At 39.9% G+C, this 14,509-nt stretch overlaps 1 long non-coding RNA gene across 2 annotated transcripts; it reads right to left on the reverse strand.

Annotated features, from left to right (window-relative positions):
• Nucleotides 1-2,092: 2,092 nt before the first annotated feature.
• On the reverse strand, nucleotides 2,093-13,068 carry LOC103158689. 2 transcript variants are annotated; one of them, XR_003481471.2, is made up of 3 exons: nucleotides 12,993-13,068; nucleotides 8,195-8,352; nucleotides 2,093-2,591 (listed from the first exon to the last, which is right to left on the reverse strand). It is a non-coding gene; the product is annotated as an uncharacterized LOC103158689 (long non-coding RNA). The 2 variants fall into 2 exon arrangements; XR_004768656.1 differs by lacking the exon at nucleotides 12,993-13,068 and adding an exon at nucleotides 12,169-12,677.
• Between the last annotated feature and the right edge of the window lie 1,441 nt (nucleotides 13,069-14,509).

Consider the following 14,509-nt stretch of genomic DNA (forward strand, 5'->3'; position numbering starts at 1 on the left):
GAAAAAATATATTTATTAATTAAAATTTATTTTGTTTAGATAACACTATAATAGTCCCTTTTAGCTCCTCATCAAATAGTCTACAATTATGGTACTTTCTGGACATAAATAAGCTGATCTAGTTTCTGCCCCCTTCTCCATCTTTGTCTCTTGTCTCTTTCCTTCTTGGCATAGCTACATTTACTTTCTGTTCCTCAAATGCCTGTCTAGGCTGTCATGTTATTTTAGCTTTTGCCTAGCTATTATTTATCTTTAGTCCTTGCTGTCTTTAAACACTTCTTTTGCCCTGTGTAATCCATCTATATGCATATATGGTGGGGATCTACAGGGCAATATGTGTTTTTTCATTTAAAAACAACTGAAATAACATTGTTTCACATTTTCAAAATGCTACCTTGGTTATTTCTCCTTCTTTGACAGTCTCCCTATCTGTACTGATAGCTCTGTGAGATCAGAAGATATGGCAATAGAGCAAATAGTCAGTGCAAATTTGTTAAATGGATGGCTAATCAAACTATATTTTTCTAACAAGTCTCTTCAATTAAATGCCCTGCTAATACATGGGTTGGATGCATCCCTCTGTGAGCACGTGGGCGTTCTGCTGCAACTGCCTGGCTTTGGGTCCCCACGTCTGTCTTCCAGCTGGACTTTGCCTATTCCTACAGTGGAAAGTAACATGAGGTTCCCTGGTTTTAAGGTAAATTAGTCTCTTCAAGTAAGCAAAGGTCACACAGTAAATGTATTGCCTTGTTCAGATCTAGGCCTGTGGGCTACACAGAGAGATTCTTGAAGAGGCATTCTGCTATCTAAGCTTCATGTAACAAAGCATTGATTTTGAAAGTTTATAGTCCAAAGCACAGATTACTCAAATTTGGCAGTGAGACATCTAACCAGTTAATTACATCACTCCCAAGGAAAGCTTGCATCTGTCACTGTCCTTATGATTCCTCCTGCAACTTTGAAACTAAGACTTTTCACCATTGGCTTGATTTTCCTTCTCAAGGTGACTTTAAATACTTGCAAGCAAGGGTATCATTGTGAGGACCTTTTTTTTTTTTCTGAACAAAGTCCTTTTCATTTTTGCTGAACCATGCTATGATTGCTTTTCCCCAGCTGAAATGTGTTTATGTATCTAGTGAAAATAGAAACATCCACTGTAATCAGTTCTCCGGCTCAGGAAGGAAGCACTGGCTCTTCCTCCACAAAAGGATGTTGGTTTGTGGGAACATGTACCAAGCTCCGAGTCTCCCTGAGCCTCCTGTCTTCTACAGCAAGAAGGTTCAGAAACTGTTTACAAGTATTATCTTAACTTCATTACATCTAATCAGTAAATTCAGTGATTCAAATTTTATAAGTATATATTTTATACTTGAATTTTTTAAATAAGGAAACAGTGATTATTCTTTTTAACAACTTAAAACCTAGATAACTTCTCAAATACTTTTATTTTTTAATTTTTCTTTTGTGTGTATGGGTGTCTTGCCTACGAGTATGTCTGTGCCCCATGCGCGTGCCTGGTGCCCTCACAGGCCAGAATACAGTAGTGAGCTGCCACGTGGGTGTCTGGGTCCTCCTCAGCAAGAGCAAGTGCACTTAACTGCCATACCATCTCTCCAATGCCATCACATATTTTCCCCATATTAATAAAAAATACTTTATTAATACAGGCAACTGCTAAAGCAAATACTTTTATCCAGCATCTTCAGATCTTCAAAGATTGTCCTGAGATGTAAGATCAGAACACTCAGATCACTGAGCCCAAATCTCAGATTAATTCCAGGATCTGGTAACATGGCTACCTTAAAAGGCAGTACAGTGGAATGAGGGTGGGCAGAGGAGATACTTCGTGAGTACAGATTTAGAAATGTAATAGTGAGGAAGAAGGAAACACACAGTCTCTGTCTGGGGTTACAGACCCAAGGAGACCTGAGACAGGTACCCTCTTAGCATTCCCAACTTGTGGGAGCTGTTTGCTGAAGAGTTAGCCTCAGGCATAGGACATGTCTACCACAGAGATTACCTGGTTCTTATAGCTGTGTTTGAAGCCTCTAAAGACAAGCATCTATTACGTGACACAGAGAAAGAGGCACAAGTTTTATTTTGTAAAATAGCTAAATAAACGAATGTTTAGGATACTTCAGTTATGACACCAGAGTATCAGCAGAACACTTCAGATGCATAAATCTTCTCATAAGTTCACATGGTTTAGATTTGAGCAACATGCAGAATTCTATTGATGCTTCTGAACACTAGCAAACTTAAGGAAAACACCAATTCCCTGACAGACAATGCAAGGCAATGTTTCATTTGCAGTATGGCTAAGGGAACGGCACTCAGCAGTTTAAGTAGCTGGGGAAGCTACTTCTGCTTTCTTTGCATTCACTAATTTCCATGTTTCTCATGGCACAGATATCTGCACCCACCCACAGGAGGAAGTTCACCTTCGAGCGAGGCCCCACGCTTCCCTCTTTGACAGTTTTCTGTTCCATCTTCTTCTATACCCATGCTGAGCCTTCCTCCACCCTGACCATCTTCATTAAAACTCCATTTCACCTTGAACCAATATGTGTTGGTTTTCGTAATTCCTGGAACTTGACAAGAAATGGTAGAATATTTAATTATACACAAGCAGTTCTCAACATATGGGTCGCAAGGCCTTTGACAAACCTCTATCTCCAGAAATATTTACATTACGATTCAGAATAATAGCAAAATTTCAGTTATGAAGTAACCATGAATATAATTTTATGGTTAATGGTGTTAAAGGGTCACAGCATTAAGAGGTTGAGAACCACTGTTATACAGCAACAACAACTAAAGCACTTAAGTTTAGAAGACATGTAACTGTGCTTGGCTTATGGAACCCAGAGCTGTTGTTGGTAATGAGTTAATGGACTCATTAGACCAGTACATATGGTATAAGTAGGTGACATCAGTAATGGCTGACCACACTAAGGCAAGAAACAATGAACACAGAGGGGACAGGTTGAAGGAGAACATGGGATGCCACGTAAATCCTGGGGGAGTAGAAAGACTGAGAGAAAGTGAAACAGAACAATAAAAAATAGAGAAATGAGAATTGTGACAAAGTGATATGAAAGAAACCAAGAAGGAAAGGGGAAAACACACAAGCAATAACAAAAAAAAAAAATATATATCAGGAAGGCAGGGCAGAGAAGCAGGTTCCAGGTCTGCAAGGCTGAGGTTGCTAGAAACCCCAGTAACTCCAGTCCTCTTGAATATTTTGTATTACCTCCCCCCCTTACATGGGAAGGAGATACAGTGCATGCTGGAAGTAGAGCAAAAGAAATGAAGTGAACTCCAACTTAATGACTTAAGAGGTAATGTTGTATACTTAGAACAAGAGGATGGGAAGGATAAATAGTTAAAAGAAATGTTGGAAACTATCCCACTAAAGACAAAGAATGAACATTAAGAAGTAATGAAATGCCAGGAAATAATTACATGGAAAATGAGAACTATCATAAATTCCTCAACTTTCTAGGTAAAACTTGGGATCAGCAGCCATGCTCACCATGGCTCTTAAAATCAAACTCTCAGAGCCAGGTATGGTGGTGCACGCCTGTAACCTTAGTGTCATCTTAGAATGCTTTCTTTTGTTTCTGAACATAGGTCATGTTTCAAAAGGAACAGTTTTCTTTTTAAAATTTATTTAAAACTATTATGAAAAATTAAGAACACACACACACACACACACACACACACACACACACACACAGCAGCTGAGATACAATAATGAAAAATTTCCAGGCAGCCTCTGGTCCCAGTGCCCTCTGTGGGATGTTTCTGGGTGGGCTGTGGTGGAGATGACTCTCTTTCCGGGCATCTGTAGGAAAACTGGTAACGCCTGAAGATGTTTCTGACTAGAGTGTGGGTTTTGTGCATAAATCCTGCATTGAGTGAGGAGTCAGGCCATGCTTTGCAAATGCTCCATGATGCTCTCTTCAGTTGTCTCCACCGCACCCCACAGAAACATGAAAGCTGGCTTCGGACAGACAGCCAAACAAACAGCAAAGCCCAAGAAGACTGAACCGTGGGGAAGGAAAGGTTGATGGCAGAGTTCACTCATTTTAAGTTAGAAAGACTAAGGTAAATGAGGAACAGAGGCATCAAGAATGAAGGTCAGAAGCTCCTAAGCACAAAACAGCCTCCTTGGAAGGATGGTTCCAGTCCAGCAGTTCTAAACTAGAAGCCACTGCCAGAATCCTTCTGCCAAGAAGCAGCTGTTTCAAGACATCTGGCAAGAAAAACCAACCAACTAAACAAACAAACAAAAAACCCCAAAGCATAAAGTACAGTTATGAAAGCAAAAAATTCTTACTATTTGTTTTTCACTAATCTCCTACCAGATGGACATCTCTTAAAATATTCACTGTCAGCAGGGCAGTGGTGGCACCCACCTTTAATCCCTGTATTTGGGAGGCAGAGGTGGGTAGATCTTTATGAGTTTGAGGTCAGCCTGGTCTACAAAGCAGATGACAGGACAGCCAGGACTGTTACATAGAGAAACCCTGTCTCAAAAAATCACACACACACACACACACACACACACACACACACACACACACACACACCTCACTGTCCTTTTGTATTTTAAACATTATTCATTATTTGTCATTTATTGACATAATGCATTTTACTATAAGGCAAGTGTCCTTAACTTTCCCTACTGTAGATATATTTCAGAGTGACTTGCCTAAGAAAAATTAAGCCCTCTAAAATTGCAGTTTCTGAAGTTTTCATTAATTCTGTTCCTTCTATAGGATGGTCTCATGCTTGTAGCTCTCTTAGCCATGTTACCAAGTTATTTGTACTACACTTGTTTTGAAGACACAGTGCTAGGTGTGAACAATCCTCTCTGCTTCTGTGTGTGAAGCCTCTCGCTTTCTGATTCGATCCCTTCTCCCAAGGAGAGGGTCTGTCCAGGTTTTCTGGAGGCTCAGCAAAAGAACCCTCATAACACACCCCTGAGTCCCCCTTCTTTACCCACACCCCCTCAAACTGCCAGAAGTCATAGTCTCATGTATGAACCTTCTCACAAAGTCCTCGCTGACCTTGTGTGGTTTGTTACTATGACTGGATATTTCACCCAAGTGTCTGCCGTTGCAGCATGTATCACATTTTTGGAGAAGACATAAAGATTTACCAGATAGCTGGACTTTCAGGAACAAAAGGCATGGGGGTGACTTACCTTACAAACTTTATCAGTGCCTTAAAGAAGGCAAGATTTATTCTTAAACTCGAAATACAGCCACAGTGAAAAACAAATTTATACTTCAAAGTTTGACTGTAGTCACTGTTCTGTTTTTTAATACAGGATAAGAAACTGCCTCTATATTATTCTTTATATTTGGGGAAGGAAATGTTTAAACAGCACTATTTTCCAGTACAAACATTTCTGAGAGGGAAGTTCTCCACAGTGTAGGAAACAGAGGGGCAGTTCTCATGGCCATGACCAGGAAGCAGGGGGGCTTCAGGCTGTGGCTTCCTTTACACAGAGCTGCAGTCACTGAAGCAGGGTGTCCTGAAAGTGCTTTCTGAAAATGTAATGAGAGGCTATACCATTCTGAATTATTTTACTTTTAATCCAGTGTAACAGACAGACAGCAAAGGTCCCCAAACCCACAGCAGTTCACATCCCTAAGGGAAATCTATTATCTATAAACCAGCCTGGGCTAGTTCTCAAATACTGTGCATGAAACAAAACAGCATCCAAGCAGGAAGGGGCAGGTGAGGAAAACAAGAATTAAAGCCAGAAACATGGCCAGAAGACAAATGTCTGGAAAAAGCTTTCTACCTACAGTGGAAGCCTGGAGTTGTTTATATAAGTCTGATATCTTGGGAAAAGACATAATGAAGAAATAAGAACAATTCATAATTAGCACTTGAGTAGTTGTTTATGAAGTACTTCAAGGAGCTTGAAAGCAGTTCTCTTAAGCCTCAAATGTTTGGATATGCTATTAGTATATGTTGTAAAGAGCATGACTTATTAAACAAATGTCTACACCGGCCTAAGCCAATTATGACTAACTTTAAAAATACTGCTGTCCAAACTAGCAGGCTTTATTGATGTATTTGCACATGCTAATTTAGAATGCAAAGTTAAACCTAAAGGCAGAAACCTATTACTTTTCATGAGGTTTCACCAGTTATTAATTAAGGACATATGCATTCTTACACATGGTGTGTGTGTGTGTGTGTGTGTGTGCTGCATTTTAAAGTAATAAGATTTAAATAGACTACAAAGAGTGGCAGACTTCCCTAGCCAATTAGCAAAGCATTCTCTGTTCAGAAACATTCCAGCATGGGAGAGTCACCATGAGCAGGTGCCTCAGCTGGCAATGCAGTGCATTCTAGCTTGGGAATCCCCACTCTAACTAAGGAACAAATCAGGACTATCCTAAATCGACAGACACAAAAGACATCCACATTTAAGACCAACAAGGAAAAGTTTGATTTCAGTGAGAGTGAAAGAAAAATGGAGATGCAGTCTGTGAGGGGGAAAAAATTCCTTCTGTTACCTCCAAACTAATTTGTGGAGAGAAGACTAAAATAAATCTCCCCATGGAAAGGAATACAAAGATTTCTGAAGTAGCAATATGTGCTGTCTAGACACTAGAACTTAGCGATTTCTAAGGAGTCTCTCAAACATTCTGAATGAGAACCATGAGATAGAAATTAGACACCACAGACTGGAAACATGTGTGGGACTCTACCAAAACTGAATGATGAAATTTTACTAAACTGAGGATTTCCAAACCTACTCTAAACCATCGCTCCCAACTGAAGAATGAGTGTGCTAATAAAAGCCTAAATTTATAAAATTACTGTTAAACTGCTCTTCCCCTTCAGGATACTGTTGAGCCTTAGCTGTTACAGATGATTTTGAATGAGGTATTATCTTTGTTCAGTGTGTGCCCACTGTCCTCTATACATGGGAAGCATGAATCAAGAAAAGGAATTTTCCTCTATTGAACAGCAAATAAATGAGTTTCTAACAGAAATCAAATATCATTAACTGAATACTACAAATACCAGTGATCATTTGAGATTTGACTTTTTTTTTTTTTTTGAGACTTGTTCTCCCTATGCATCCCTGTAGATCATGCTATCCCTGAACTCACAGAGATCCACTTAGAATTAAAAGTGTATGCCTCCATACCTGGCCCAGTTTTTAGTTATTAATATGATTTTTTATGTTTATTTGACTGCTGGTACCATTGGCATTGTATTTTATGAATGCAAAACAGGGTATCCATAGCTTCAAGGTCACACATGACTGGCAAATAAGGAAACCTCAGGAAAATTCAATCAGCCTAGTAGTTCACGCTGTATTTTTCTCTTTCAGCTTCCTTTGTTTAAACAAGGTGTGTGTAGCCCAGACTGGTCTTAAACAGCCTTGTAAGTGCTAGGACCACAAATGTGTGCCACCAAGAAGAACCATTTCAGTCCACGCCCAGGCCAGATAAGACTGGCATTTTAACCACTATATTCCCACCTACAGTTCTCTACCAAATTCTTCATGTTAATAGTTTGGTCCTATTAAATACCACAATAATGTACTTGTGTTCTTCTAGACTAAAGTTCCTCCTCATTAGCCACAATTCTCGTCCTCATTATGGCTTTTACGTTTAGGGTTCCTAACTTCATTAGCATCCACATTAACTATATTCATATGTTTTGCCCTTACACATAGCCATTTGTCTCACAGAAACTTAAAAGCCTAGCTCAGCCATGCATCTGTTGCTTGAATTCCTTGTGTGATATTCTGCCCAGATGGTCTGGAAGTTTGCAACTTCTCACGGTAGCTCATTCCATTTCTGGGACAGCTTTAATTGTGAGATTAAAACTGACCCTGGTCACCCTTTCCATCCCTTAGCTATAACGTTTAAATATCATGTGGTCCTTCTCACTCTGAACACTTAATACAAATGATGGATTGCCTTTCTTCAGGAAACATGTAAGCAAAGCACAGAAGTTTTATAAGCAATTTCTAGGGAATTGTAGCTACCCAGAAGCCTGTGAATTGTCTATGGATTTTACATATGGAAATCCAATAATGGCCCCTTAAGAGCTGCAAGGAAGTAGATTCTGTGTTCTCCCACTGGGCTGAGGATCTGGCCACTCATTTCCATCCCATGGAGACGTCTGATTCCCAGGTCTATGACCTTACCTCCTTCAAGTTGCATTTACGTCCATCAGCAAGTTCACTATGGCCACTGGCAAAGCAGGGAGGACCAGGAAACAGTTGGAAACAGCACTGCAGCCAGCAGCCTATCATCAGAATATGGGACTGTGTGGCCACTTTTTTTTTCTTCTACAGATTGTATCCTGAAATGAAAGCACAGGAAAACACAAGGAAGTGCAAGAATCAGAATTTATCATGTGTTGTTAATTTTATCCAGCAAACGAGAACTGCTTTTGTTTTGAATTCTTCTATACTGGGTTAGTTCAGGTATCAATTTGGAGAATACGAAAACGCATGACAGCCACATGGTAGAGGAACTAAGTAATAATTGCAAAATTTCCTTTTAGAACTGCATGTCTGACCTTAGGAAGCCCACATGCCATTCCAAAGCTACAGACCCCCAAGGATATAGCCCTCTTAAACAGCTCTTACCCAATAGCTGTCTCTTTGGTTGAAGAGTTCTCATAACTGCTTAGCATCAGCACTTCATAGCTCTATTTAATTGCTCTCTGGTCAACTTTTCTATGCTTTGTGAGTCTCTTACTGCTAGTGGTAGAGTTCTGTGACAACTTGTCCATATGTTTGGGGAAGTTTAAGAATTGAGTTATATCCCTTCTAATGTTTCCCATTTCAGAATAAGAGTTTTAATTTAAGAGCCAACATTGTAAATTTAAAAAATAAAAAAAGATTTGTCAAAGGATTTAATTAACTATCCAAGTGATTAGAAACAACTCACCTATCCTTTCTGAGCCTCTTTCTGTGGTGGGGTGACTTCCCTAAGGTTTTCAAGATCCTGTTATTATAATTTTGTTAGTCTGTTTCCTTTCTGTGCCTTAAGCTTCCAGACTCAAGAATTGTGATTTTAATACATAAGACCTGCCAGTGCATAGTTTTCCTCGATAAATGAGGCAAAATAGATTGCAGCAAACAATCCCCCAGGTCAGCAGCTCCTAAAATAGTTTCACGTTGGAAACACTATGGGGATTTTCAAAGTTGCTTTCACCCACATCTTTTCCTCAAATGCTCTGATTTATGAGTGAAGGATGAACGAGATAGAGGACACTGCCCACTAGGACCACAGTAGTTTCTGTAGATGCCAACAGCTGTTCTAAACACAAGTTAGAACAAGGATCACCTGTGAGTTTTCAGACCCAACAGCGCCTCAATCCACCTACACATCCAGGCTTACTTGTCCTGGGAGACCCAGGCTTTCGTGTGTTTTAACTCTCCCTGGGCAGTATGGTGAGCAGTCTGGACTGAGAACCACCCCTCTGACTCTACCTTCCTGGTTCTATCTAGCTGATCATCTGACCCTCTCAGCCTGCACTGGCCACTTAGCAAATGACAAATCCTTGGACCTTAATACAAGGTACAGCCTGCCTCCATTATATCAAGCTGGCTCCAACTTCCTGCTTTTTTCCACCTAGGACCATAGCCTTCTAATCTTGTCAATTACCAGCATTCCTGCTCTGTGTCTTCACTTTCTTGTCATGCTGTAGTCCCATAATTCCTATCATTTCCTGTCTACTACATCCATCTACTCTTCCTAACATTTTGCATGCCTTCATCAACTATCCCAATTTTCTTCTTTATCCTGAGTTATACCAATCAAGAATTCTCTGTACTATTAAAAAAAATTAAAAGTGATATCAAGCTGAAAGAATATTATGATTGCCAGGAGACAACTAAGTGATAGATGTGTACAATGAGAGAAATAAAATGCGCACTGAAATGATCTAAAAGATTAGCTGTAACTTGGATCACATTAAAATGGTGATCAAAATCATATTGTCTCAAACATGGAATATAAAGTACTAAAAAGTTGTTCATAGAAAAATGAAAGGTCATATGTGATAGTAATTAGAAATAGATTCATTGAAGGTTTAGATAACTTTGAACATTGATTGAGATAAATTTTCCCCTTGTAAGAAACATATACATGGGGAGAACTTTCCAACCTTGTAAAGTAGTTTCCTACGCATGGTGCTACTCAAGTTGTTCTGAGTGCATTGGGAACACTGGGCAGCATTGTGAAGGCAGCTATTGCCTCCTTCACAAATGCTTCCATGAGAAGCTCTCTGAAATGTGAAAGTGTCGAGAACCTTGCCCCAGTTCGATTCATGTCAGTAAGACTGCAGGCAGATTTACCATGAGACTAATACAGCTTTTGGCTTTCACCTCTTTTCTTGCAAGAATTCTTTCCAAAACCCAAAGAGGGGCCCCACTGACAGATTCCACATGTGTTTTTAATCAAAATATATTTTTAGCAAAAGTGAATTATGGCAATTTGTTGTGATTTCTTTATTTAGCTTTGTATGTGTTATGTGTTGGTATTCTGTATTTTGGAGAATAGACCCGCTCTTACTTTGCACCTTTTAAGGCATGGTGTCCTGCTTCCACTACAATCTGATGATGGTTTCCTTGGAGAAAATGTGTTTCTGGGAAAGAGAAGCCAGGAAGCCAAGGCAAAGCTTTTCTTTCCTTTCTTTTTTGGCTTTTCGAGATAGAGTTTCTCTGTGTAACAGCCCTGACTGTCCTGGAACTAGACCAGGCTGGCCTCAAACTCACAGAGGTTCACCTCTGCCTCCCAAGTACTGGGATTAAAGGCATAAAACATAAACCACCACCGTCAGATGAAGCTTTTTTCAAAAAAAGAGTTCAATCAGCATCTTCAAGACACCTCAGGACTGCTGAACACATGAATTAATTCATAGTCTGCAGCGGCACACAGGTTCAGGGTCCCAGGGCTGAGAGTGGGGTGTGGACATGAACTCCCATCCCTAAGGAGGTATCTGTAACTGACATCCATTTGCAAAGGAAAAATTATTTTTCTCCAACTGATTCTCACTGGGTTACAAACCACACTTCAGGAACAGCCCTGTGCCCCACAGTAGAAGGCCAACACAAATGAATGCAATAGTATTTTTGTAAACTTTTTGTCTCATTGCATTGTTTGGGCTTTGTATTTTTTTCCTTGCTTTTTCTATTGGTCTTTTGCTTATATGTTATGGTTTTCAGTTTTGTGTTTTTTATAGGTTTTCATTGTGTGTGTGTGTGTGTGTGTATTTCTTGTTTTTTCTTTCTTTTTTAAAAATTCTGTGTTTTTTTTTGTTTGCTTGTTTGTTTTTTAAAGAAAGAAAGGACTTGGAATAGGGTGGGTGGGGAGGTGGGGAGGGTCTGGGAGGACTTGGGGAAAGGGAAACCATGATCAGAATATAGCGAATAAAAAAAATTCCAATAAAATTATTAAAAATAAAGTTAATAAGAAAAATGAGTTTAATAATAACTATACACATATTTATGGCATACAATGTAATACATAGAAACTGTGGTTTAGAATGTCTGACTCAGCATACCTTGTAGTGACAACAGTATTGTGCAATTGTTCTTTGCCCAGCAATGTTCTCTCCTCCTCTTCCTCAATCTCTGAGGTTGAAAAACTCATTTTTTATGTTGGATTGTTAACCTTTGTCCTGTGTATGACCCATTGTCCCCTTGCCTGTCTCCTCCACACTTAGCCTGTCATTTTAGTCTTCTCCTCTCTCTCCCCCTCCCTTCCCCTCCTCTCCTGCCAGGACCTGTCTGATGGACTTTGATGCACTCAGCACTTCTGTTTTTAAGGTCTTATTTAGTAGTTTCTCTCTTGTAAATTGCCATGTCTTTAACCAAAAGAGAAAACAAAGCAAACATTGAATATGTCTTATCTGGAGTTGCTCCAGCCCACACCCTGGAGTGAAGGAAGAGATTTGTGGCAATTGAGCCTGAGCCAGCCTTGAGGAAGGCCACCACTTTCCCAAGAAGCAGAACTGTCAAAACAGACACTGGGAAACATAAAAAGAAAAACAGCAGCAGCAGTTTTCCCTTCCACAAAGAGTGGTCTGGTGACCCTGGAATTCTGACTCCAGCTGCACCCGTAGAAGGCCCACCACAGAACGGCGGGGGGTGGGGGGGACACATACCTTCAGGGACTCACATCAGAGTTCAGTGTGAAGACTCCTCTTATGGCCCAGTCAGCATGGGGAAGGAGAACTCTACATTCTTTAAAGATTTTAATAATTCAAGTTGGAGCTCCAAGTACACTTAAGTTTTTAACATTTATCTTCCAAGAGAATATAATTAGTAGGTTATCTCTGTCCTGGAGTATTTTGGTTATCACAGTTTTTCTGGATTAATGTTAAGTTGTGATTCTGGGGAAATACTTAAAAATATTCTATAGTACTGCAGCCTTTTAACATTTCCTCCCAGGAAAAACAAAAATAAAAGTTTTCTAACAGTTTAAGTTTGTTAAGCAAATATTTTAAGAAAGAAGCTCTTAAATGGGAAGTGTTGGGCCAGCAAGATCAGCCTTGTGTCTGAGTGGAAAGATAGAGCCTGCCAAGAAAGATGATACCCAAGGTTCTGACCTTTGCCTTATATTTTAGTCTAGGAATTTGGAGTTGCTTAATACTGCATATTGTATTCAACTTACAAACACCCACAATGTTTCTGTAAGCCTAGGACAATCAAATTCTGCTCACTGTTATTAATATAGTAAAATACTAACTGTGCTAAAGTTACTTATTTCCTCTTATTCAGTAATAAACTACTGATTTCCTATGTAAAAAATAGTTACTGTAATAAATGATATTTTGAGAAAATTCACAAACCTAGATCTTTTTACATGTCATTTACCATCTCCCAATATTAATTTTACTATTATTGTGCTAAGGATGAAAAATCAGCATATGCATAATAAACAAGGCCTGTGAATTCTGATAGACACCTTTTAGTTAAATATACATACCTTGATTTTCTTCTAGCCATTATTACCAGCCTGACCACTTTCACTACTGTAAGATACACACTCTCTGAAATATGCTGAGTCACAATGATGAGAGATATTTCTGCAAACTCATGCTTAGAGTTAACTAACAAAGAAAGTTAATGGTGGTAAGCTAAACAATGACCTGTGTGGAATGTGGTCGGTCCAGTACCGAGATTGGCTATCTTCCACTCCATTCTTTAGCTGAGTTTTCCAGACCTACAATGCCTTTTACACAAGGAAACAATTGCCCTTACAAAAACACTGGCCAGATTCCTTACTTTATTAGAGGACAGACGACAGCAGAACAAAAGGTCTGTAGGAGAAGACAACCAAGATATGGAGACTGCAGACAACCAGAAAGATAACTGTTTCCTACAAGGATTGGATTAGTCTTAATTCTTTTTTTTTTTTATTTAAATTAGAAACAAGCTTCTTTTGCATGTCAATCCCAGTTTCCTCTCCCTACCCTCCTCCCCTGCCCCCCACTGATCCCTTATCCCATCCCCTTTATGCTCCCCAGACCTCCAAACTGACATCCTCATTCAGGGGGTCTGGATCAGTCCTATGCTGGTTTCCCAGCTATCAGTCTGGGATCCATGAGCACCCCCTTGTTCAGATCAGCTGTTTCTGTGGGTTTCTCCAGCCTGGTCTTGACCCCTTTGCTCATCACTCCTCCCTCTCTACAACTGGATTCCAGAGTTCAGCTCAGTGTTTAGCTGTGGGTGTCTGCTTCTGCTTCCATCAGCTACTGGATGAAGGCTCTAGGATGGCATATAAGGTAGTCATCAATCTCATTATCGGAGAAGGGCTTTTAAGGTAGCCTCTCGGCTACTGCTTAGATTGTTAGTTGGGGTCAACCTTGTAGATCGCTGGACATTTCCCTACTGCCAGATTTCTCTTTAAACCTATAATGGCTCGCTCTGTGATGGTATCTTTTTTCTTGTTGTCCTCTATTCTTCCCCTGACTCAATCTTCCTGCTCTCTCCTGTCCTCCAGACAGAATGGATACAAAGACAGAATCCATCCTTTTGCTGCATACAAAACACATGCCTTAGTCTTAGTTCTTCACAGTAGGAATGGATTTGTGTTCAGCAGAGGCACCCATGACAAAACAGTCAGACTGAAAAGGCCCAAAGCACATGGCAGAAGCTAGGCCACCCTACTCCTTCACAGCAGTTGCCATAGCAATCACCTTCAAGTTTCTGAGAAAAAAGCAGCACACCAGAACTAAATAAGTAAATACTTATTCCAAGGATTAAAACCAGTTTTAGGCTGGGCAAAGAAGCACATGCCATTCATCCCAGCACTCAGGAGGCAGAAGCAAGAGGATCTCCATGAGTTCAAAGCCAGCCTGATCTATATATTGAGTTCTTAGATAGACAGAGCTGCATAAAGAGACCCTGACTCACAATAAAATAAAATAAATTAAGAAAGAAAGAAAGGAAGGAAGGAAGGGAAGAAGGAAGGAAGGAAGGTATAGATGGAACAGTCTTGTC

The sequence above is a fragment of the Cricetulus griseus genome, chromosome 2 (genome assembly GCF_003668045.3).
Source record: "Cricetulus griseus strain 17A/GY chromosome 2, alternate assembly CriGri-PICRH-1.0, whole genome shotgun sequence".
In the NCBI taxonomy this organism is placed as follows: Eukaryota; Metazoa; Chordata; class Mammalia; order Rodentia; family Cricetidae; genus Cricetulus; species Cricetulus griseus.